General features: G+C 41.3%; 1 long non-coding RNA gene across 1 annotated transcript in view; it reads right to left on the reverse strand.

The window, feature by feature from the left end:
- Positions 1-24,964, reverse strand: part of LOC311523312 — a 43,403-nt gene that overhangs the window by 17,521 nt on the left and 918 nt on the right. Inside the window, exon 2 of the long non-coding RNA XR_014712308.1 lies at positions 22,967-23,077. This is a non-coding gene — a long non-coding RNA (uncharacterized lncRNA). The remainder of the gene's footprint in view (positions 1-22,966; positions 23,078-24,964) is intronic.

Here is a 24,964-nt window from a genome sequence, read left to right on the forward strand (position 1 = left end):
GGGAAATATCATGAGACTTAAATGAATCATCACATGGCATGAAGATTGAATGATGAATAATAAATACTCAGCCAGCTCCACAACAAGCCACAGGAGTTGAACTCTGAACTTCCATTTGTGCCTTTGAATGTTTTTGAACAAGTTTTAGTGAGAGGTTTTCAATAAAATAGTTATCAGTAAGCAAATTAGCAAAAATAAAAACCTGACTACAGATAACTTGCAAACACAAAAAAGAACTAAATTAATCAAATAAAGTATTCACAATATATAATTTGACTAGCTGACCTTTTTTTTTGCACAGAGGTTAGTCATTTTTTATTATTTCAGTTTGTACTTCTCAACCTCCCAAGTCCAAAATGTAAGCAGATACAATGTGTATTGAAGAGCCAAAAATTAGGAACACAAAAATTATTCATACAGGATACTTAAAATCCCATAGGATTCATTCCTCTAGAGCAGAGGTGGGCAAACTACGGCCCGCGGGACCATCCTGCCCGGCCCCTGAGCTCCCGGCCAGGGAGGCTAGCACCTGCTGTCCCCCCTCCCCCATGCAGGCGATATGGCTGTCTCCAGCGAGGCTGCAAGCTCCTGCTGCTCTGAGCAGCGTGGTAAAGGAGTGGGGGGCAGGGATGGGGGGTTGGATAAGGGGCAGGGGGTCCTGGGGGGCAGTCAGGGTACAGAGAGCAGGGGGTGGTTGGATGGGGTGGAGGTTCAGTGGGGCAGTCAGGGGTCGGGGAGCAGGGGGGGTTGGATAGGTGTGGGAGTCCTGGGTGGGGCTGTCAGGGGTGGGAGTGTGGACAGGGGTCGGGGCTGTCAGGGGACAGGGAGCAGGGGGGGTTGGATAGGGGGTGGGGTCCTGGGGTGGAGTTAGGGGGGGTCCCAGGAGGGGAAGGTTAGGGGACAAGGAGCAGGGGGGGTTGGATGTGTCGGGGGTTCTGAGGGGGTCAGTCAGGGGGCGGGAAGTGGGAGGGCGGGGGGCGGGGGCCAGGCTGTTTGGGGAGGCACAGCCTTCCCTACCCGGCCCTCCATACAGTTTCGCAACCCTGATGTGGCCGTTGGGCCAAAAAGTTTGCCCACCCCTGCTCTACAGTAAATAACCCTTTCTATAACCTCAATTTACTTATTCTTTGTTTCTCAAGCAAATAATTCTCAACAATAAAAATGAGGGGACACCAAATTTGTATGGAACATAAGTAACTTTTGGAGTAAAATGAGTGATATCCTCTGAAGGTTACTTTTCAGTTATTGAATATGACAAACTGTTTTCATTCAGATGAGATTTATAAATTGAGGGGTGTGGGAGGAGAGCTACATTTGAAATCAGAATAGCACTGGGGGAGAGGGGGTTGTTTGGTTTGGTTTTTAATTGTGACCTTCCAAATGAGGCCGCTTTGGTTTCAGCTATTACATCTTGATTATTATATGTATTCTATTTTGAGAAATTAAAATCCCTGCAGCCAGAAAAGTGTTATTTCTGTACTAACTTGCAAACCGCCTTTAATAGTTTCCCTTACCCCAGAGATACTGAAGACATCTGTGGTTTATAAATTGAGGAGAAATCTCTAGAGCAGAGAATCTGGAGCTGTTGAAAGGAAGAAACTGTATTTGCAAGACCTAGTAAAACAACTGTAGTGTTAAGACGATGCTGGTATATTTATAAATTATAACTAGGCTTGGGAGGATTACATTTTTATTGGTACATGTATGTAGACACTGATTTCACCATATACACACAAACTGACAAAAATATTCTCATTGATCATTTAAATTTACAGATGAGAAAAGTAAGAAAAATGCTGCTTGAGATCTTACTAGAGTCTGCTTTAAGGGTATTTACTTTATACATTTTGACACGTGGTGTGGACAATTTGTGTTATAATGGTTATAAAGTTTAACTTTTTGAATCTCAACATCTATTGTCATTACATAATTGTCTGACCACCCTCATAATTTCCCACAACTGTGAAAATTTAAATAGACAAAAATAAAAATAAGATGCTTAAAACCCATAATTTAGTACAACTGTAAAAATGCAATTATATAAAAATTAAAAATGCTTAAAAATAAATAGTGATATAAACATCCACAAAATTATATTAAAAAAACTGAATTCTGCCAAGCCTGATTATAACACTGATATGGAAGAGGAAGACAAAAATACAGTAAGACAAATTAAAAAAGAAAGATAATTGAATCCGTGTTCTGTGCCAAGGATTAACATTTATTAATAAATTAACCAGCAGCATGCTTGGACCAAAACTGAGTGATTCTAGCACCCTCTTGATGTGACCAATGAAAGTCTCAATTTGACAAATGATGCCAAAGTATAACAATTTATATTTCTAAAAAAAACCTATTTTTTACATTAAATGAATATTCTTAAAAAATTGATGCATGTGAGGTGCACATGGTCAAAATAGGCAGTTCATGCACATAAAGAAATCTTTGGAGAATGCCTTTTAGATTTCTTATTTAAAACACTGTCTATTATTTCACTCCACAAGATGTGAATTTAAAAACCCATGCAGGCAGCTTATGTTTTCTAGAACTAGATCCCTAAACATTGCCTCCTCGGGTTTTGTAGCAGGTTCCCTCCCTCTCCTGATCATTTTTTGTGCTCTATATCCCCCCACTCTCTTCAGGACACTTCCCTCCCCCACTTCCTTGAGCTGAGGCCCATGCTCGCCAATAATATTTGCTCCAAGGTCTCTCTCCTCCAGATTTCCTCTGCTTCAGGCTGTTTAATTCAAACCCTTGTGCTACTCCCAATCCTACCACAAGTTGATTTCATGCTTCCATTCTTCTTTGGCTCATTGGCCTCTTCCTACACTCTGGTTAGGAGGCAGTAAAATGGACAAGTGAAATGTCACTAAAATCTCAATTTCATTTATCCTTCACATCATATGCAGTCACAACCACCACCAGCACATTGATGAGGAGGAGCTGGCTGAAGATAAACCCAAGTGAGAAGAATGTGGGTGGGGAAAACATTTTGCTGCCACCATGGTACTTCCTTCAGTCAAGGATAGCTGTCTCCAAACTGTCAAGCTAGTCCACACTCAAAGGGCTCCTCTAGATTCCTCACTGACACTGGATTCTCCGATAATATGAAGGGCATAAAATACATTCATTATGTACCTCTAGCTAAGAGACTCTGTGCTTTTCTTTCTGACAATAATCCACTCTGTCATAAATGACTTTGTTACCCCCAAAGTTAATTATTGCAACATACTATATCTTGCCTTGAATACACAAGCCTTGAAAAAGTAGCACCTCCTGCATGAAGTGCTGGAACAAACAATTCAGCCCCACTGACTACCAAGTGGCCATCATTCCTGAATGCTACATGCCCTATAGGCTCCCTATTAAATGTGCAGCCATTCCTCCACATAGCAGCAGCAGCATTGCTATGAATGAGCCAGTCCTCCCCTCATCCCTGATTAGTTTAGAGAGGTAATAGGAATCCCACCCTGATTTCCTGTTGCTAGCTCTCCCCCCACTGAAGGATGGGAATGCCACTCAGAAAGAGAAACTGGTGGACGGTGAGCTGGCATACAACTGCGAAAGAGTAGTAATGAAAGGCAGTTTGGACCTCTCAGTTATCAGTTATTCATTTGTTAAGGGCCTGGAGCTTACTGCATTCCACCCTCACTGTTTAATTGCTGACGGTGATTAAGCATATGTGTGGCTCTCCTTGGTGTCTTTTTTAATGGCTCAGTCAATGGCACAATAGATATATTGAGACATATCTGTCAACTGTAGCTATTCTGGGATAAATTTCTGCCTCCCCTAGACAGATTCTGCACCCCAAAGCAAGTAGGCAATCCAAACAAAAAGGTGAGCCCTCACTACAACACTGATTTCAAGTTTCAAACACAGAGTCAAGTTTCAGGCCTAGCTCCTTATTTCCAAAAGGTTGAGTGAGCTGGACCCAGGATACTGAAGAACTGCCTCGCCCTTGAGACCTCAAACAACCTCCACAGCTCTGTTCCTCAGGAGCCTTGGTACTGCGCCTGCCTGAAGCATGTGCACAGGAGACAGGATTTTCTCAGCAGCCTGCCCAAGACTATGAAATTCACTCCCACAGATTAAGAATGACCACAGACCTGGCCACTTTGCAGTCAAAATTCAAACCTCACCTCTTTGACCTTGCTTTCCTAGGAACTCTAAATCTACCGCAATTTACATAAAGCAAAACAAACTTAACTACTTAATTTACTCCCCAGGGTGTGGGGCCAGGAAGGAGAGTAAAATGTAATTGGTTGATGTAAGACATTTCCCTGAAATGTGCTCTTGTAAGGGGAGTGTTGCCCCCTTACTAACATTCATTGGGGGTATTTTAGTTGCTAGCTCCCAGTACTAAAAAGGGGGAAGGGTCAATGGGGAATCAGGACCCTGAGACTGACAGCCCCCAGGAACAATTGGGAGAGGCCAATGTTCCAGGTCAGCCTGAATGACAGGGCGGGCAGGCTAATCAGGGAGTCAGGAGCCCAGGGAGGTCCCATCCTCTGTGTGAGCGGGAATTGGCTGGGTCAGACAGAGTGGAGCCGAACTGAGCTGTGGAGTAGAGCTGTGCCAGATCCAGAGGGACCAGAAAAGCAGACCCTGTTCTGGGAGCAGAGCTGCAGCCCCAAAGCCAGAGGCACAGCCCAGACACAGCAGACTTGCCCTGGGAGCAGAACTGCAGCAACCAGAGCTAGAGGGGCCCGAAAAGCAGCTCAGGAAGCAGGTCAGTGCTGGGAGCAGAGTCACAGAAGCAGCCTGCAGAGCAGACCTGTCCTGGGCGCAGAGCTGTAGCAACCAGAGGCAGAGAGGCCAAAGAAGCAGCCCAGGGAGCTAGAGGCAGAGCAGCAGCAGTGCAGAGACAGAGTGGTGCAGCTGGGGCTGGAGCAGTCTGGAGCTGGGTGCGGTGAGCAGCTGGGGAGAGCGAGGGGGACCCTGAGCAACGGGCCCAGCACAGGGAGACGCCTCAGCCAAGAGGTTCTGCAGGCCAGGCTTGGATCGTAACCCCGCCAGGTCAGGGGCAACACTGGGAAGAAGGGTCCTACCACTTACAGCCTGAGAGCGTGTGGCCACCACCAGAGCAAGTGTCCAACCCACAGCATCCCTGCAGCACAGCCAGGGCCTGAGAAGGAGTCTTGGGACTTACAAAGAACAGACTGTGAACTGCCCTGACACTCCAGAGACACTGCTTGTGATGTTCCCTGCCACAGAGCAGGTTGATGTGTTTCCTTTAACCTTTCCCATTTTTCCTTATTCTTTTTAAAATTAATTGTTGATTAAATAACTTGATTTGTTTTAAATTGTATGTAATGGTCAGTGGGTCAGAGAAGTGCCCAGTGTAGAGAGAGTACCCCGGAGTGGGAACACCCCAGCTCCTGTCCTAGGTGACCACAGCAGGGTTGGGGGTCGAGCCCCCCAGGAATCCTGGGCCCAGCCTTGTTGGGGTTATGAGGACTCTGCCAGACAGGAGTGTGGAAGGGGAGTCCTCAAGGGCAGGGAGGCCACTGGGTAAAGGAAGGACTCAGATCCTTTTGCTAGCCCACTTCACCGGGGTAGTACAGAAGCCAGAAAAGTTCCCCACAATAGCGGGATTATTCCCCCGCTTACACTCTGATACAACAGTGTTAGGAGTCGGCTACAAGAACCTGACTAGAATACTATTTACCCATAAATAGCACATACTGTAAATGGAATTCAACTCTCAAAAGATCCCGTTCTGACTGTTTTATATTGAGTATTGATTCCTCCAGATTAAATGAAATTTTTAAAAGAGGATTTGGTTTTACTGGGAAATTTCAAACAAAATTAAATTTCCTATAACTTGTGCACCTCCATTTGTAGCAGGAAATTTGGACACAGTCAATTTGAAATCTAGTCAATTTGAAAAAAGAAAGAAATGAGTGAAAAAGTAGTTTCAGGTATTATACTTGCTGAAGTCCCCCTGCCAGTTTATGTGGCTTTACAATCATATTTTCCTTTCAGAAATACTCTCTCTTTTTGCTCATCAACAGAACCACACAGTTAACAGAGGAAACTGACTAGCTAGACAGTTAACTGCTAGTACACAAAGTGCTGTCACATGTACAAAATAAATGAAAAAAAGAAAGTTTGGTTATCTAATGTCTTTTATTTCCAGTAACCTGAGTGGTTGCATGTATCAGCAGTAAGTTAAACCACCCTTTTCAGACACCAGGGTGATTTTTGAGTTAATGGTGTCCTGTTACGCTGTTCACTTGTTTTTCAGCTCATCTCTATGGTAGACCGTCTCAGCCACAACTGATTTCAGTGGCGGCTACTTGGTGATCAGCATTCAGAAATCTGCCTGCCTATTTAGGTGTCTAAATATAGAGGTAGGAAGGTAAGGTCAGACTCCCATGTTTTTAAATCTTGGCCTTAACCTCTCTGTGCCTGAGCTCTCTCTCTCTTTTTTCAGTTTTGCTTTTTGCATCGTGCTCAATGGAACTGCTGGGTGCTGAGCATTTTTGAAAATCTGGCCTGTAACATACAATCACTGTCATGTACTTTAATAAGCAGCTACCATTTAATTAGACTGATTAACTCTAAATGTATTGGGCCTGATTCTGATCAGTGGAGAGACTTTGATTGACTCCAGTGTATGTGAAATCAGGATCATGCCCACTGTGTTAGATGGGGCTTAACAACAATGCAACACTTGTTAAAACACAACAGATAGGTTTTTTTTAAAATGAAAGTATTAAATACAACAAATATCTTTACATGAAAACTAAGCACTAAAATGTCATTTCTGAATTGCTGGGGGGATATTTTCCAAGTTATTCTAAGCCACCTAAACACAGATTTCCTGTTAGCCTACACAAACTCCCACTTGCCTTCTGTAATGCAGATGTACAGAAGTCTAAGTATGTTTATTCATGGGAAATGTTATAATCCTCTATGAGCAATACTTTACAGTTGCCAAAGAAATACTTAGCCTTGGCAGGAGGAGAAGAGGAGAAATGCTATCTTATCTCATTCAGCATCTGTTCCTCTTGATCTACTTAGATTCATATCTGATTTAGGCTGCAAATGAAATGCCTTAGGTATTGTAGTTTTTGGTGCATATCTGTTCAGACCAGCAGGACCACATAAAGTTGGAATACAACACATCAGTTGACTGCAAGACAGTTTGCCAAAATTTTAATGGGTTGGCTTTCCCCTCCTCCCTCACATGGCCAAGGGAGTTTCAGGCTTAGTTTCCCTAAGAGATGAGTCAAAACTTTGATCCACTTTATTCCCACAAATATGCTAGTGCTGAGCTATGAAAATAAGATTTGATAGGAGTTAACTCTTATAAACTGTGGTTCCAACTATTTTATTCTTGTAAGTGGTATCTCAGCTGGATGAACAAACAGCAGCCCTGATGTTTGGATTGTATTGGTGATGTACAGAATGAATTATAATAGCTTTTGTTCGTTTGTTGTCAACACATTTCAATCCAGTTTAAAACATTGACTCTCTGAGGGTCTGAGACTCCTATGCTTACAACTCCCACCAACCCTTCTGCAATATTGTCTCTGGCTCCAGACCTTCTCTCTGCTGCTGCTCTTTAGTGGAGAAATGGGATATCCCCAGATTGACTTAAGGAGAAAACCAAAACCATCTGAAAGGAAACTGTCTCCTTCCTACCCCACGGTTTTGACTCAGACACTGACTCTACATGTCCCTATTCCCTCCTAATCTGACTTCTTTTTTGCCTTGCATCACGCTCTCCCTCTTCCCCCCTGCTCAACCACTCCCTCCCATCTGGCTTCTTTCCCTCTGAGCCCAAACATTATTATGATCACTTATATAGCACCATAAATGTGCGAGGCAATTTAGAGAGATTAGAGAAAAAGTCTGTTCAAAAAGCTTAAAATCTAAATTAGAAAAACAGAAAATTAAGGTAACTTGTAATGGCAAGTGGAGCTGACAGTTCAAACAAATATTATCAGAAGGCAAATGAATTCTGATCGAAAGAGCAAACAAATAACACTGTTAAACTGAATTACTATAATCTATAAATAAATATTAGACTTTTTAAATTACTCTGTCTAAAAGTGGCATGTTTTCATCCATCCGTGATCGTCCCCCTCTATTCGACATTGGTGAGGCCTCATCTGGAGTACTGTGTCCAGTTTGGGGCCCCACACTACAAGGAGGATGTGGATAAATTGGAAAGAGTCTAGCGAAGGGCAACAAAAATGATTAGGGGTCTGGAATACATGATTTATGAGGAGAGGCTGAGGGAACTGGGATTGTTTAGTCTGCAGAAGAGAAGAATGAGGGGGGATTTGATAGCTGCTTTCAACTACCTGAGAGGTGGTTCCAGAGAGGATGGTTCTAGACTATTCTCAGTGGTGGAAGAGGACAGGACAAGGAGTAATGGTCTCAAGTTGCAGTTGAGAGGTTTAGGTTGGATATTAGGAAAAACTTTTTCACTAGGAGGGTGGTGAAACACTGGAATGCGTTGCCTAGGGAGGTGGTGGAATCTCCTTCCTTAAAAGTTTTTAAGGTCAGGCTTGACAAAGCCCTGGCTGGGATGATTTAATTGGGGATTGGTCCTGCTTTGAGCAGGGGGTTGGACTAGATGACCTCCTGAGGTCCCTTCCAACCCTGATATTCTATGATTCACATTGAACTTTTAATCTAAGCAAGTCCCCCCACCCCGAAAGGCACCCATTAGAAAAACCCTGTTAGAGCCAGTAGCTACTTCCCCAACTGAATGTGAGAGCCGACGTCAATCAGACAAATCACACCACACGTCTACTGCATGTAAGCTATAAACTAACAGCTCTCAAACCAAAACTCAATTAATGTACTTCTGCTTCTAAAAAGAGAGAAAAAAGCCTGAAGGCATCATGTAGAAAAATCTAATTCTGTAGAAAGGTAGTGACAGAAATGTAAGGGAGGTATCGTTTGATTCATAAAAATCTACAGAATCATGTCATTAGTGTCACACTCTGCAAAATGGCAGGGTGAAGTCAGTGCCCCCCTGGCTCCCAGCTCCAAGTCCTCCAGCTCATGGAAATCTTGATGATACAATGTAATCAGAAATGGGTCGAGTTAGGTATCATTCAAAAGCCCTTTCCCTAGGAACACAATGGTAACAAACATGACAAAACTAGGACCATTTTGTGGCTATATATTCAAGAAAATATTTAAAAATCAACTTTTACCTTAACACAGGGATGTCAAACATGCAGCCTTCATAAAGTTAAATTGTAGCCCTCGACTGGCAGTAATGTCAGACTAACATAAGTTAATGCTCAGAACATGATACCTGATTATTTTTTTCAATGTTGCAGATTACTATAAATGGAAGGAGGCTTCAAGTTGATTTGCCATCATTGAGAAAAAGGAACGGTTAAATGGTATTGATTATCAGCTTTGTTTATTATGCCAAAAGAATTGTTATGAGGCACTGGCTACGATGTCCGCATCCAGCCAGAAAATACTGGAATCCATCCACAAATTGTATGCAGATCTGGGGGATTTTGTACAGACACAGTACTGGGAACCAAATTCTTGCAAGGAAAAGGTTACGACATGTAAAAGGAGCACACACCTGAATACTTGTTGCCCTTCAAAAATGCTTCCTACATGTCTTCTTTGAAAAGCACACAGATGTGTTTGAAGTCATTTCTCAAAAGGTACATGACTTGCAAGACTAATTCCACACATCCAATATACATTACACTCTCAGTGACCTATTGTGCATGATGGCGAGCTGCAATATCACAGAATGGTACAAGTAATTCAATGAGGTTGAATCAGCAACAAAACAAACTTTTTTTTTTGCTTTAGATTTAACCAACTATTGTGGGATGATTGCCTGGTACCTCGCTGAAATAAGAAATATAAAAAAGACTGGAACAGACATATGGAAAGAATTTTGCAAAGGAAATTGGGCTGATAAAAGGTCACCTGTTTCCTTCTCTGCACTTAGTTCAGACAAAGCCCTAACACATTAAAACAGAGCAATGAAAGTCACTGGGGGGATTGATGGGCATAACACAGCACCCCAATGTCCTTTTCCGTTTTTTCCTGACAACTCCAGAATGACAAATTTGGAACAAAACATTAAGCATGGCTGGGATGAGTTCCCAGCAGTAACCAAGCACCCATCAAGATTCATTATGTGCAGCTGAAATGCTAAGAAGGGAGAATTTTAAAACTACAGGATGAGCTTATTCACACTGGCAACCCATTTGTGTATGATGGATCAGACCTCATTAATATCATGACAAAAGAAGTCTTTAGTGATGAGATAGCTAAAGGTATCAGCCGAATGGATACTTTGGGTTATGAGTTTTATGAAGCCTTCAGAAACCAAAGAATTATCCAAGGCTCCAACAATCTATGGGCTCCAATCAAGAACAGACTAAAGCTGAGATCGAATGCAAAGAAGAAAGTTGGAGTGAAAGTGGCAGGGACTATTACAGAGTTAACCACAAACAAGTCATTGTTTGCTCCTCTCCTGGTCATGTCCAGATCTCAGCATGATGTTGATCTTTGTCAGATTTTGGGAAAGTACAAGTTTTCCATGGGACCACAATCGATGGTAGAGTGTTGACAGAACAATGTATATGTGTCAGCTGGAAAGCAAACCAATGTAGATCTTGCATGGTCTTCCTAAGCAGCATGACAACATGACCAGTACCTTATGCCAGAAGAATCCTTTCAGCATAGCAGTCACAGATGGTATGGCTGAGGTACAAGCTCACAATGAACCAGGAACCATTAATACCTATCAAGGTTTGGCTGAACACTTCATAATGAGGCTACAGAAAAAATACTACGACAAAGTCCACCTCGTGTTTGACACATATGCAAAGAAATCAATTAAAAATATTACCAGAAAGAAAAGACTCCATGGTGTGGCACATGTTTAGTACAAAATTATTGAGTCCACAAACATCTCCAAAGTCACAGTCAAGAAGCTACTCTTTCATACTCTCACGCTGGATGAGTTAACTGCATATCTTGCATGAAAAATGCTCCAGCATGCAAAGAATTGCTCAAAGAATTTTGTTGCCGCATAGCATAATGAAGCTGCTGTCTTGCACTGTTCACTGGAGTTTCTTCGTAGTTCCCATGAGGAACCTGACACTAAAATTATCTTGCATGGCATGAATTCCAGAGAGAGAGGTACTACTGTACTCTGGATTTTTGCACAAGACACAGCTGTTCTAGTGCTCTCTGTGAGATGCTACCCAAGAGACTTCCTCAAGATTCTGTTTTTGGGCCTGCTGCTGGGGAAACAGAATCCCTGTATGTCCCTCACAGATGCATTCCTATCTCTTGGACCATTAAAAGCCATCGCATTGCCAGGTTTCCATGCTCTTCCAGAAGTGTCACATCCTTGAAAAGCTTGCTGGAAAGACCAAATTACCATACTGGAAGGCATTTGATTTAGCCTCCAAAAACTCTCTCCTCATTCTGAAGGTGCTCAGAGCAGCACTCAGAATGGCTGAGACTGTTACTGCCGAGGTCAGAAACTCATATGCTGAGTTTACCATTTGAAAACCAACATTATGATACTTTCAGAGCTAAGTTGGTGGATGTTTTTCAAGAGGCAGACAAATGGAGAAAAATTGCTACCGACAAGGGGTGCATTTATTCCTGCTATCAAGAGGGCAAATTATCAAGCAATGGAATGGCTCTGGGATAGAATCATAGGACTGGAAAGGACCTCGAGAGGTCATCTTCTCCAGTCCCCTGCACTCAGAGCAGGACAAAGTATTATCTAGACCATTCCTGACAGGTATTTGTCTAACCTGCTCTTAAAAATCTCCAATGATGGAGTTTCCACAACCTCCCTAGGCAATTTATTCCAGTGCTTAACCACCCTGACAGGAAGTTTTCCTAATGTCCAACCTAAACCTCCCTTGCTGCAATTTAAGCCCATTGCTTCTTGTCCTATCCTCAGTGGTTAAGAAAAACAATTCTTCTCCCTCCTCCTTGTAACATTTACATACTTGAAAACTGTTATCATGTCCCCTCTCAGTCTTCTCTTTTCCAGACTAAATAAACCCAATTTTTTTCAATCTTCCCTCATTGGCAATGTTTTCTAGACCTTTAATCATTCTTGTTGCTCTTCTCAAAACTCTCTCCAATTTGTCCACATCGTTCCTGAAATGTGGTGCCCAAACTGGACACAATACTCCAGCTGAGGCCTAATCAGCACAGAGTAGAGCAGAAGAATTATTTCTTGTGTCTTGGTTACAACAATCCTGCTAATACATCCCAGAATGATGTTCGCTTTTTTTGCAACAGTATTACACTGTTGACACATATGTAGCTTATGGTCCACTATGACCCCCAGATCCCTTTCTGTAGTACTCCTTCCTAGGCAGTCATTTCCCATTTTGTATGTGTGCAACTGATTGTTCCTTCCTAAATGGAGTACTTCGCATTTGCTCTTATTGAATTTCATTCTATTTACTTCAGACCATTTCTCCAGTTTGTCCAGATCATTCTGAATTTTAATCCTATCCTCCAAAGCACTTGCAACCCCTCCCAGCTTGGTATCATCCGCAAACTTTATTAAGTGTACTCTCTATGCCATTATCTAAATAATTGATGAAAATATTGAATAGAACCGGACCCAGAACTGATCCCCACGGGACCCCACTTGTTATGTCCTTCCAGCATGACTTTGAACCACTGATAACTACTCTCTGGGAAAGGTTTTCCAACCAGTTTTACACCCACCTTCCAGTAGCTCCATCTAGGTTGCATTTCCCTAGTTTACTAAAGCTTTTGATACTATCTTGCATGACCTTCTCATAAAGTCAAAATTACCACATCTACCACTTCCTCTCTATCCACAAGGCTTGTTACCCTGTCAAAGAAAGCTATCAGATTGGGTTGATGTGATTTGTTCTTGACAAATCCATGCTGTAACTTATCACCCTCTAGAAGTTTGCAAATTGATCTTTTAATTATTTGCTCCATTATCTTTCAGGGTACAGAATTAAGTTCACTGGTCTGTAATTCCCTGGGTTGTCCTTGTTTCCCTTTTTATAGATGGGCACTATATTTGCCCTTTTCGAGTCTTCTGGAATCTCTCCTGTCTTCCATGACTTTTCAAAGATAATCGCTAATGGCTCAGACTCTCCTGAGTCAGCTCCTTGAGTATTCTAGGATGCATTTCATCAGACCCTGGTGACTTAAAGACATCTAATTTGTCTAAGTAATTTTTAACTTGTTCTTTTCCTATTTTAGCCTCTGATCCAATCTCATTTTCACTGGCATTCACTATGTTAGATGTCCAATAACTACCAGCCTCCTTGGTGAAAACTGAAACAAAGAAGTCATTAAGCACCTCTGCCATTTCCACAGTTTCTGTTTTTATTTTTTTCCCCTCATTGAGTAACTGTCCTACCCTGTCCTTGGTCTTCCTCTTGCTTCTAATGTATTTGTAGAATGTTTTCTTGTTACCCTTTATGTCTCTAGCTAGTTTGATCTCGTTTTGTGCCTTGGCCTTTCTAATTTTGTCCCGACATACTTGTGTTATTTATTTATATTCATCATTTGTAATTTGACCTTGTTTCCACTTTTTGTAGAACTCCTTTTTTATTTTTAAATCATTGAAGATCTCCTGGTTAAGCCAGGATGGTCTCTTGCCATACTTCCTATGCAGGAGATAGTTTGCTCTTGTGCCCTTAACAATGTCTCTTTGAAAAACTGCCAACTGTCTTCAATTGTTTTTCCCCTTAGACTTGCTTCCCAGGGGATCTTACCTATCAATTCCCTGACTTTGCTAAAGTCTGCCTTCTTGAAATCCATTGTCTTTATTTTGCTGTTCTCCCTCCTACCATTCTTTAGAATCATGAACTCCATCATTTCATGATCACTTTCACCCAAGCTGCCTTCCACGTTCAAATTTTAAACCAGTTCCTCCCTCTCCCGTAGTAGCCTTCTCCACTTGCTGAAATAAAAAATTGTCTCCAATACATTCCAATAACTTTTTAGATAATCTGTGCCCTGCTGTGTTATTTTCCTAACAGATGTCTGAGTAGTTGAAGTTCCACATCACCACCAAGTCATATGCTTTGGATGATTTTGTTAGTTGTTTTAAAAAAGCCTTATTCACCTCTTCTTCCTGGTTAGGTGGTCTGTAGTAGACCCCTATTATGACATCACCCTTGTTTTTTACCCCTTTTATCCTTACCCAGAGACTTTCAACAAGTCTGTATCCTATTTCCATCTCAACCTCATTCCAAGTGTATAAATTTTTAATATATAAGGCAACACCTCCTCCCTTTTTTGCCTGCCTGTCCTTCCTGAGTTGTGTTTATTTACTAGCATTTCGAGTACTTTCTGCTTACTCCCCATACTTCTCGCATTCCTAAACAGACATCTAAGATACTGATTCGATTTCCACCCCCCAGTTCTGTCTTGCGTCTCCTTTATCCCTGCTATAACAGCCCATGCTCCCCACAAATTCTGACCCTTCTCCCAGGTCTCCATGTTTTTGGCTTACCTGTGGGCTTTGGTCACCTGCCCCCTTTGAACCTAGTTTAAAGCCTTCCTCACTAGGTTAGCCAGTCTGAATCCAAATATGCTCTTCCCTTTCCTCGATAGGTGGACCCCATCTCTGTTTAGCAGTCCTCCTTCCTGGAACAGCATCTTGTCATCAAGGAAGCTGAAGCCCTCCTGGTGACACCATCTTCACAGCCAGTCATTCACCTCCAGCATGCATCTGTCTCTGCCTGGGCTCCTACCCTTGACCGGAAATGGCCCACCTTGATTATCACTACAAAAGGTTTTCTCCCCCCGCCCCCGCTCTCCTGCTGGTATTAGCCCATTGTTTCATGTTCTGTGTGTATATAAATCTCCTCACTGAATTTTCCACTGAATGCATCTGATGAAGTGAGCTGTAGCTCACGAAAGCTTATGCTCAAATAAATTGGTTAGTCTCTAAGGTGCCACAAGTACTCCTTTTCTCTTTAAGAAAGAAGAGAGATTCAACTAGAAACAAGAGAGCATGATGGAAACAAATAGTTATGATACAAAACAACATCTTGAAATGCAAAGAGCCTGCACTTCTTAAGTTACTTTCCTATCGAATACAGTAATCCAAACTTTCATGAAAAACACCCCACTCCACAAGATCATGTCTCCTCAGCGAATGGATGAGCTCAAAGCATTTCCCTTTCCCTACCAGCACCATTGACTTCTGACTTCCCTGGACTGTTCTTCAGACAGTTGGATTTTGTCCAGGCATTCATTGCCTGCAGGCAGGCTCTTCTCTGGGATGGCATTGATAATGTTGGCTGAGAAAGAAAGTGCAGACAAGGGTGTACAGCAGTCTGGAGGCTTGCAGTTCTGTCCTTTTAAAGCCCCTTTCACTAGAACCAAAATGGCAACTCTGATTTCTCTATAAGACGTTTTCATCATTAAACAAACAATGATTGCCATTCATTGACATTAGACTGAATTCACATAATAGTACATTATTCATGTGAAACAAGAAGCCATGTCTTTTAAATACCAAAGTTCACATTTATTAATCCTTTTCTCTGAAAAATTAGTCTATGGCTGCCAAGGAAAAACTATGCAATGGCTGGAAGGAGGATAAAGTGACCCAAGATGTTGGTTTCTTATTTATTGTAATGATTTTAAATGTGTCTTAGGACTGGTCTACACTAGAAAATTAGATCAGTTTAACTACCTTGGGCAGGGGTGTGAAAAATCGCCATGACCAACGTCATTAAGTTCCTGTGTAGACAGTGCCAGGTCAATGGAAGAATACTACTATTGATTTAGCGACTGCCTCTTGTGGAGGTGAATTACCCGTGCTGACGGGACCACCCCTCCCATCAGCATAGAGAGTATCTACACTGAAGTACTGCAGCAGTACAGCTGTGCCTCTGTAGCATTTTAAGCATAGGCCTACCTTAGGTTACAAGAGGAATACATTTAATTAGATAAAGTTAATAGTGGACACAGGTACCTAATGTCTGCTACATGTGAAAATACTTTAAAAACAGAAAACAAATATGGTTCATTGTTTGCACTCTGGTTTTAATTTCCCTTCTTTTTAAGGCCAAGCCATAATGCTATTATTATTATTATTATTATTATGCTATTATTATTATTTTTAAGGCCAAGCTATTATTTCTGACCATTCAGCACCCACTGAAGGATTTCATTGCTAAATACTACCATATCCTCCCAGTTATCCAGTAATTTACCCCAAACCAAGCCCTCTATGATTCCATCCTCCCTCCCTCTCAGCCAGCCACATTCTACCGATATTCCCCAGATCCCCCTTCTCCTTGCTGCAAACACACAACCCATTCTGATCAACTCCTCACTGTCTTCACAGGCTTCTTGTACCCTACGGTTCAACTTTCTTCCCCACAATTCTCCAGTAGTAATTACTATGTCCCTCCTTTCTTCCCATATTACTCTTCAGGATCCCACAACCTCCACCGAGCCAGTAGCACCTTGTAATCCCCTCTCCCTCTCTACTCCCAAAAAACATTTGATCTGTTTTTTGAGTCAATCAGTGCTACTAAGTCTTCATCCATGGGAAACCAGAAGCCTCTTACTGGTGGATAGTATTCATTAATGCCGTAATGCTCTTTCCTCCTTTGTTCCCACATCTACTGAAAATCTTGTCTGGAAGTAGTGGGCAAGGAATTTTGGTGTCACTTCTGACCACACACTTTTTTGGGAAGCTATATTATACATCACAGGCATTAATTCATTCTTGGAGTGCTTTCCCGAAATACACACTGTCTTCCCGTTACTGGTTCCCAACATGCCACAACCCTCATGCTTCACCTCTCAACATCCAACTCCACACATAAGATTAGTGTGTTTTTTTGCTGAACATTGTTCTATATGTGCATTACATCATTAAGATCTGACTCTGATGAGAGACAAGATTTCAACAAAAAAAGAAAAGGAGTACTTGTGACACCTTAGAGACTAACCAATTTATCTGAGCATAAGCTTTCGTGAGCTACAGCTCACTTCATCGGATGCATACTGTGGAAAGTGTAGAAGATCTTTTTATATACACACAAAGCATGAAAAAATACCTCCTCCATTTTTTCATGCTTTGTGTGTATATAAAAAGATCTTCTACACTTTTCACAGTATGCATCCGATGAAGTGAGCTGTAGCTCACAAAAGCTTATGCTCAAATAAATTGGTTAGTCTCTAAGATGCCACAAATACTCCTTTTCTTTTTGCGAATACAGACTAACACGGCTGTTACTCTGAAACAAAAAAAGAAGAAACTCTGACAAATTTTAGTGCCTCCTTTATGAGGAATGTTAACATGGAGAACTGAAACTAGTTTTTATTCTCAGTCCAACAACATTGCATTTTCTATTGCCTCTTGTAACTAGTTATTTGCCTCTGCTAAATTACTAGAGACGTAATTACAATGGATTAATACAGATGAATGAGTTTCATATATGATTAGAAGACTATGTCAGGAATATGCTCAAGCTCTAAAATACAGAATTGGATCTGTTTGACCAAATTTGGGGGTGTTTGGAAACAGTGTTTTGCTCTGGCCCATTAGAAAGATCAGAGACACCTGCAAAATTTGATTCTAGGCTTAGATTTTGAACAATCCCAAAGCATTAGAGCCCAGCTTGAGAAATGACATTATTTTTCACACTTGTGTGATCACCTTGACCTTTAAATCCAAATCAGGGTAGCTGTAGGCACAAAAGACTCATGGACAGCACCCATATAGTAGGGCTCACCTTGCATTCCCCTCTGATTCTGCCCTTCACAAACCAAGAAATCAGGGGGTCAGAAAACCTAACACAAATTGTTAATAACCCAACTGAGGAAATCTTTTCATAAATAAAGTTTGAAAATAAATATTTATAACATTACACAGAAGGTAGTTTTCCTGTGTTCTTTCTACAGTCTTAGACACAACCAAAATGGAAATTCCCAAATAGGGCAATGCAAAGCAAGAACATTATAATAGAAAGTGCAGTGACTTACAGCTCATTTTCAAAGTCCAAAAGGAAAAAAAAAAATTTCCAGAGGAAACGTGGGAAGATCAGTATAAATCAGTGATCTGCGGACCCCTGTAGGGTCTGCAGACTATGTCTAAGGGGACCATGAAAGGTTGTCGTTACCACAGAACAATAGTTTTCAATCTGTGGTCCGTGGACCCCTGGGGGCCCACAGAATATGTCTACGATTTCCAAAGGGGTCTGCATCTCCACTCAAAATATTTTAGGGGTCTGCAAATGCAAAAAGGTTGAAAACCATTGATATAAATAAACTTTGACCCTGTTGGGTTCTTGCCCTGACACCAGAATCCTTCAAGGCTAGCCTCCTCCTGTAAGAAGAGAAAAGGAAAGTGGAAATTTAAGTTGCACAAACAGAAAAAAAGGTTTAATTATATTTGCTGATGGAAGGCAACCATAATTCTGGCATTTCATAACTTTTCAGTGCTTGACTTTGCAACTTTAACATTCTTTTATCCTAGGTTTCTGGATGTAATGTCCTATATTTAAAAAAACAAAACAAAAAACAGAAGAAACAAAAATTTCATCACGTGGAACCATATTTACCTCTCACATGCATCATCTGTATGGATCTTTAAATCCACAGCACACTTCTCTGCTACTTGAGCTAATGGAGTAACTGGCCACAGTCGCAGACTGTTATTTTCTGTGTGGATTTGTAGCTAGAGGGGGATGGAGACACACACTTTACCATTTCATCTAGCTACTCGGTAGACCAAAAAGGACTGCTGAGACTCATGGATAAGAGGTTCCATTCCAGGTTCTGCAGGACAGAGCTCTCTATAGACCCTTCTGCCCCTATCCTTCCCAGCCTGTCCCCGCCTCCTTCTGCTCCTATGCCCCTTCTCAGCTCCTACCTGTCCCCTCCTCTCCCGCAATCCTCCCACCCTGCCCATCCTCCACCATCACTTAACTCCTGCCCCATCCCTTCCCCCTTCTTATCATCCTCACAGCTCCTGTCCTTGCCACTGCCCCATCCCTCTTCTGCTCGGTCTCCCCCTTCTGCTCCTGCCCATGTTCCTCCTCCTCTCTTCTTCTATCTTCCCCCTCTACAAATCCTGCCCTTACCTGCCTCCCACTCCTATTCTGCCCCCATCACCAGTTTTTGTCTTTCTCCCTCACCTTTATTCCTGTCCCCACCCAGTCTTTTTGCCCCATCCCACACTCCCTACTACTGCTCCTAAGCCCCCTCCCCCAGGTTCCTATCCTCCCTACCCCACAATCTCCTGTCTCTGTCCCCACACCTTTGCATCTCTTCCCTTTCCTACAGCATTTCTCACCCCTCTGCATTGGAGTCAGGTTGCTTCCTCTTTCTCCTCCATGCTGCCTGGAGCAAACGAGGGTGGGGTGGGGCTGGAGGGGTGGTGACTGAGAGCACAGAAGATATAGTCTCTCTGCTCTCCTTTCTAGTGCCAAGCACCACCAAAAACCCTGACATCCAGGAGGAGCAAATTACAGGTAAATTCTTGGCCAGCCCCGGGATGGAGTATGCTGTCTTGTTCTGTAGTGATGCCACAAACACAGTCCAGTTGACACATAGATGCGATGAAGGGTCACTATAGCATGTTCAGCTCAGATGGAATCTCCAGGGAATTTAACTGCCAACCTCTAACACATCTCTACTGAGCATGTGTGAACGGAGATTTTTCATCTTATAATTTAGCCACATTTGTGCAAATTTCTACGGGGACAACAAAAGGCATCTCCCTGACACCAGGGACACCTGACACCTCTGCCAAATTTCAAGTCCCTGCTCCAAATCTTGTAGGTGCTAGAGTTCTCAACAGAACAGTCATTAGAATTTTCTTCTCACGGGGAAAACAACTGATTTTTCCCTGACCTTATTCTTGGAAGTGGCTGAACTGTTTTAGCTGAAACGTTCAAAAAAAGTCAGTTTGAGGTAGACACCCAGCATGGAAAATTTCAGTCCAAACGGTTGAAGTTTTACAAAGTTATAACCAACTGAAAATGGGGTCTTTTAGTGGAGAATATCAGGTAACCTTAATTACAGACAAAGCAGAGGGAACCACTGACAAGTTATATAGCCCACTTTATGCTGAGCAAAGGAGATACTTCAGCCATGAATTTGCTGATGTCCCTCTCTTCTGAGATTCTGACTGCACTACTCTTTCCTTGACACTCCAAGAGAGAGAGGGCAGACTATCTGAATCGGTATCATTTGGAAAGGTTTTAGCTACGGAAATAAACATATTGATGACATTATTACGAAGAATCCTGTTGAGCACCTTCTGGCATTTGAGAAGCTCAAGATCAGATAAGAAACATTTGTTCTGCTGGTTTCAGGTTTATAATAAGGGAAATGCATGGAAAATAAAACAAGTTCTAGCCTGCAGAACCACAAAGCCACAGGCCCCAAGCACATTCCAAATATTTATCAGAGACCTTGGACTTAATGCCAAGATAAAAACACAAAATCCCCACTGTACAATGTACATTTAATTGCTTTCTTTTCCCCAGCACTTTCCAAATTATTGCCAATTATTTCCAAGCATAACAGATTCATCCAATGTTACTTTAAATGTTGGAAGGGGGCCAAGCTGGGCAATTCCAGTTTACAAACACTGTCATTTGAAATAACTAAAATAACCATGTGTAATATGAGAAGATCAAATCCTCAACTCTTACTCTGACAAACCTCCCTCTGAACTCAATAGGTGACTTGCCTGAGTGAGGCCTGAATAAGAACTTTAGGAGTTAGCCCAGTTTTAGTACCTATAAATTCAGTTTTATATTTCTACCAATAAGTGCACTACCAGGCCTCTAGCCATACAAACAAGATGGGGGAGGCTAGTGTGTGGCATGATCCCTTTCATAGGGATGTTACATTTAATTATATTATGGTATCTGTAAGATATGGCTCAACTGCAGTTACTTCTTCAACCAGCATTCGTTTTTAGGGCTTGATCCTGCAAATGCTTATGCATATGAATAGCTTTACTAATGTGAGTAGCTTCTTTGACTTCTCAGGTATGTAGCACCATTGAACTCAAAGGAACTACTTAGATATGTGAAGTTATTCATGTGCATACATGCCTGTAGTACCAGGACCTATTAAAAATATGTTTCATAAATTCCAAGGCCTATAGGAACCATTATGATCATCTAGTCTGACCTCCTGTATAACACAGGCCACAGAACTGTTCCCCCCATCTCCCGCCAAAAAAAATTCCTTTGGAACTAAAGCATATCTTTCAAAAAAACATCCAGTCTTGATTTAAAAATTGCCAGGGATGCAGACTCCACCACGACCTTTGCTAAATTGTTCCAGGAGTTAATTAGCCTAAATGTTAGAAATTTACACCTTATATATCTAGCTTCAACTTCTTGTCAAGATCTTGTCTGCTAGACTAAAGAGTTCTTTATCAAATATTTGTTCCCCATGTAAGTACTCATAGATTGTGATGAAGTCACTCTAAGCCTTCTCTTTGTTAAGCTAAATAAATCGAGCTCCTGGAGTCTATCACTCTAAGGCATGTTTTCCAATCCTTTACTCAATGTGGTCCTTCTCTGAAATGTCACCAATTTATCAATGTCCTTCCTGAATTGTGAACACCAGAACTGGACACAGTATTCCAGCAATAGTCACACCAGCACCGAATACAGAGGTAAAACAACCACTCTACTTCTGCTCAAAAGTCTCCTGTTTACTCATCCTAGGATTGAATTAATCCTTTTGGCTACAGCATTGCACTGGGAGCTCATGTACAGCTGATTATCCACCACAACTCCAAAATCTTTTTCAGAGTCACTGCTTCCCAGGATAGCGCCCTTCATCTTGAAAGGATGGCCTATATTCCTTGTTCCTAGATGTATACATTTACATTTAGCCATATTAAAATGCATGTTGTTTGCTTGCACCCAGCTTACCAGTCAATCCATATCACTCTGTATCAGTGACCTATTCTGTTCATCATTTACTACTCTCCCAGTTTTGGGGTTGTCTGCAAACTGTATTGGTGATGATTTTATGTTCTCTTCGTGGTCATAGATAAAAATGTTAAGTAACAAAGACCAAGAACTGATCCTTGTGGAACACCATTAGAAAAACATCTGCTCAATGATGACTGCCCATTTACAATTACATTTTGAGAACTTAGCCAATTTTTAATCCATTTTATGTGTGCCTTGTTAATTTTGTATCATTTGAATATTTCTGGTCTTTGATCTGAAACTGTACACTGGATGCTTTTCAGTTTCAGGTTTCAGAGTAGCAGCCGTGTTAGTCTTTTTTCAGTTTCAAAGTCCCAAATCACTATCCAGAGTGATGACCCCTATAAAGTTACCATAATTTGGAGGTTTCCCTGGATAGGCTAAAATACATCCTATTCTGAATTAGTTACAAGATTATTTCTACCCACTGCTCTAAATCACCACTGAGCACACCTTTTTCTCTACCTATTTTTGATATCACCAGATTCCACTTACTTTAAAATGTGTGCATGGAACTTTTAAATTATTGCAACATCTCAGTGTACCTCTTGATAAACTGCAATATCCATTTAAGTTTCATTTTGTAGGTCTTCTGAAAGCCACCACTTGTAATCAAAAGACAAGACAAGAAGAGGCCAGTTGTGATTTTCCTTTTAAAAAATCTTTTATCCAGACTCATATTATTTAGTTATTCTATTCTATTCTAAATCATCAATCTTTCTGCATAATAATCTGAACCCCATTGCCATCAGAACCACCCTACCCAGATTTGATTCCGCCATCTCCATTCCACAAAAGGGCGTCTTATAATAACTAAGCTATTAAAATAATAAATAAAAATAATTACAGGAGAAACTTATTCTTAAATGTTCTCAAAGTAGTTAACATATTTAATGTGCATGACTAAAATTCACCATTTATATTCTCCATCAATTCTGCAGAATCTTCCAACTATCGTGAGTTAGAGCAACATGCCATACAAAATGGTAACTCACCCATTCATAAGGGGGAAAAAACCACTCATTTTCAGCGTACTTGTAATCCTTTTGACTATCAGCCTGAGGCCTTCAACAAGCTAAGAATATGACTCCGACTAATCCTGATAGCTGAAACATAAAGATGAAAGGCATTGGTTAGTGCACTGTCTCCAGTCATTAGTTTGCTTATAATGCATGACAAAATTATATTTTTGATGTTACTTCTAATATTTGATGATCTTTGAATATTTTGTCTAACAGAAGGACAATAATTTAACTGAGTAAGAGCTTAAAAGATGGTGGTGGTAACACTAGAATTACAGAATGGGAAATGTAGAGCTAGTGAAGAGAGGCAAAGGGCAACTAGGATGGAAAAATAAAGCAGATGTGAGTCAGAATTCTTAGGACTGGAAAGGGCTGCAAGAACGTGAATGTTTCAGACATACCACTTCTATTTCCCAAAATCTTAAATAATGTTTAAGGTCCATAAAAAGGAAGGTGTGAGAGGAAAACAGGCACAGACATTTTTAACCAGGGTTTGTGCTATCCATTTAGACAGCTTCAGCACTTCTCAGGGTCCAATTTAATACTGTGTAAGTAGGTGGAATTTCCTTCACCACAAGAAAAATCCCAGCTTCTCCATCCTACTAGTCTGGTATTCCCCTCATTGCTGTACTTTAAGGTTGCAAAAGCACCTTTTTTTTTGGCCCAAGTTGCTCTTTTTCAAATTTCTTTGCCTCAGAGAGCAGCAATTAGGGAGCATTGCTAAATTCTTCATCAGCACTTCCTCCTTTGGGATTGATTTAAATTAATTATACTGATCTTGCCACGTTAGAACTCCTTTCCTGGGAGTGTTCATTAACACCTACTCAGTTTTCCTTCATTAAGGGACCTATCCTGTACACAGGCTAAGAGAAGCTGGGCAGCTGCCATGCCCTGGGGTGTGAATGCCAAATACACACTTCCTGGCAAGAAGGGGGGGGCTGCTTTCTGGATGTTGACAAGCCAAAACGAGGGTAATAAATTTAAATAATTCTAAAAAAAAAGGAAGTGGTGCTGGAAAAAATAACAATACATTCTAACTAGCAGTTGTTTGCTAAGACTGCACTAAAGTCTTACAAAGGAACTCAGTCTGGAAAGCTTTCATGCTTACTTAATCACAGGTACTGTAAGGAAACTAGAGGGATTTTGAAGAAAAATGGATTTTTCCTGCTTTGCCACAAGAGGAGCGTTGGTTGAAGCAAATTACTGGTGGAAGCAGAGAATTAGCATGTTTAATAATAAAGAAAAGGCCCATATTATATAGACCGAACTAGTTCAACTATAATACCATAGCTATGGACAATGACACACCAGTTAATCCTGCACAATGACACCCCAGTTAATCCTGCACAGTAAGGACAAGTCTGACAAATTAAAGCTGCATGGCAGCTGCCTGACCTTACAGACCCAATTTTAAAGAGGACAATGCATGCAATTTGCAGTAACAATTCTTTCCAGTGATCTCACTTTCATTTCAAGTATGCTATGTTCAGAGTACCCCGGGCTAAACTGATGTCACAAGAGGCTACTTCATTTGATGGCAAAAGTCTCTGCTACATTATTTAATTTTGACTGCATCATTAACATCTGGCCGTGCATCCTAAACTAATCTAAACTGAGTTCCTGTATAAAAACAAACAAACAAACACGATTATTGGATTGTCAAGAAATAGAAGCCAATGATTTTGTAACTGTTTAAAAAAATGGGCAGTGATGATCAAAAACAGAAGGAAGATTTAAAATTCAGTGTAAGTAAAATGGCAGATTTTCTCTCACACACAAAATGTTGCCAAACTGCAGAAAAGTGCACTGACACGTCCTACATTAGGGAGTCCTTCCTGCCATTGACTGTAAGGTTCTTTGGATCAAGACCTTAGAGCACAGATTATTTTGTAAAGGTAGACGCTGCCTGCCACCAACTGCCAACAGGACAAATAGTTATTACTGAAAACCCTGTCATTGTTGCAACCTATT

This window comes from Lepidochelys olivacea (genome assembly GCF_965140295.1).
Source record: "Lepidochelys olivacea isolate rLepOli2 genome assembly, chromosome: 7".
Lineage (NCBI taxonomy): Eukaryota > Metazoa > Chordata > Testudines > Cheloniidae > Lepidochelys > Lepidochelys olivacea.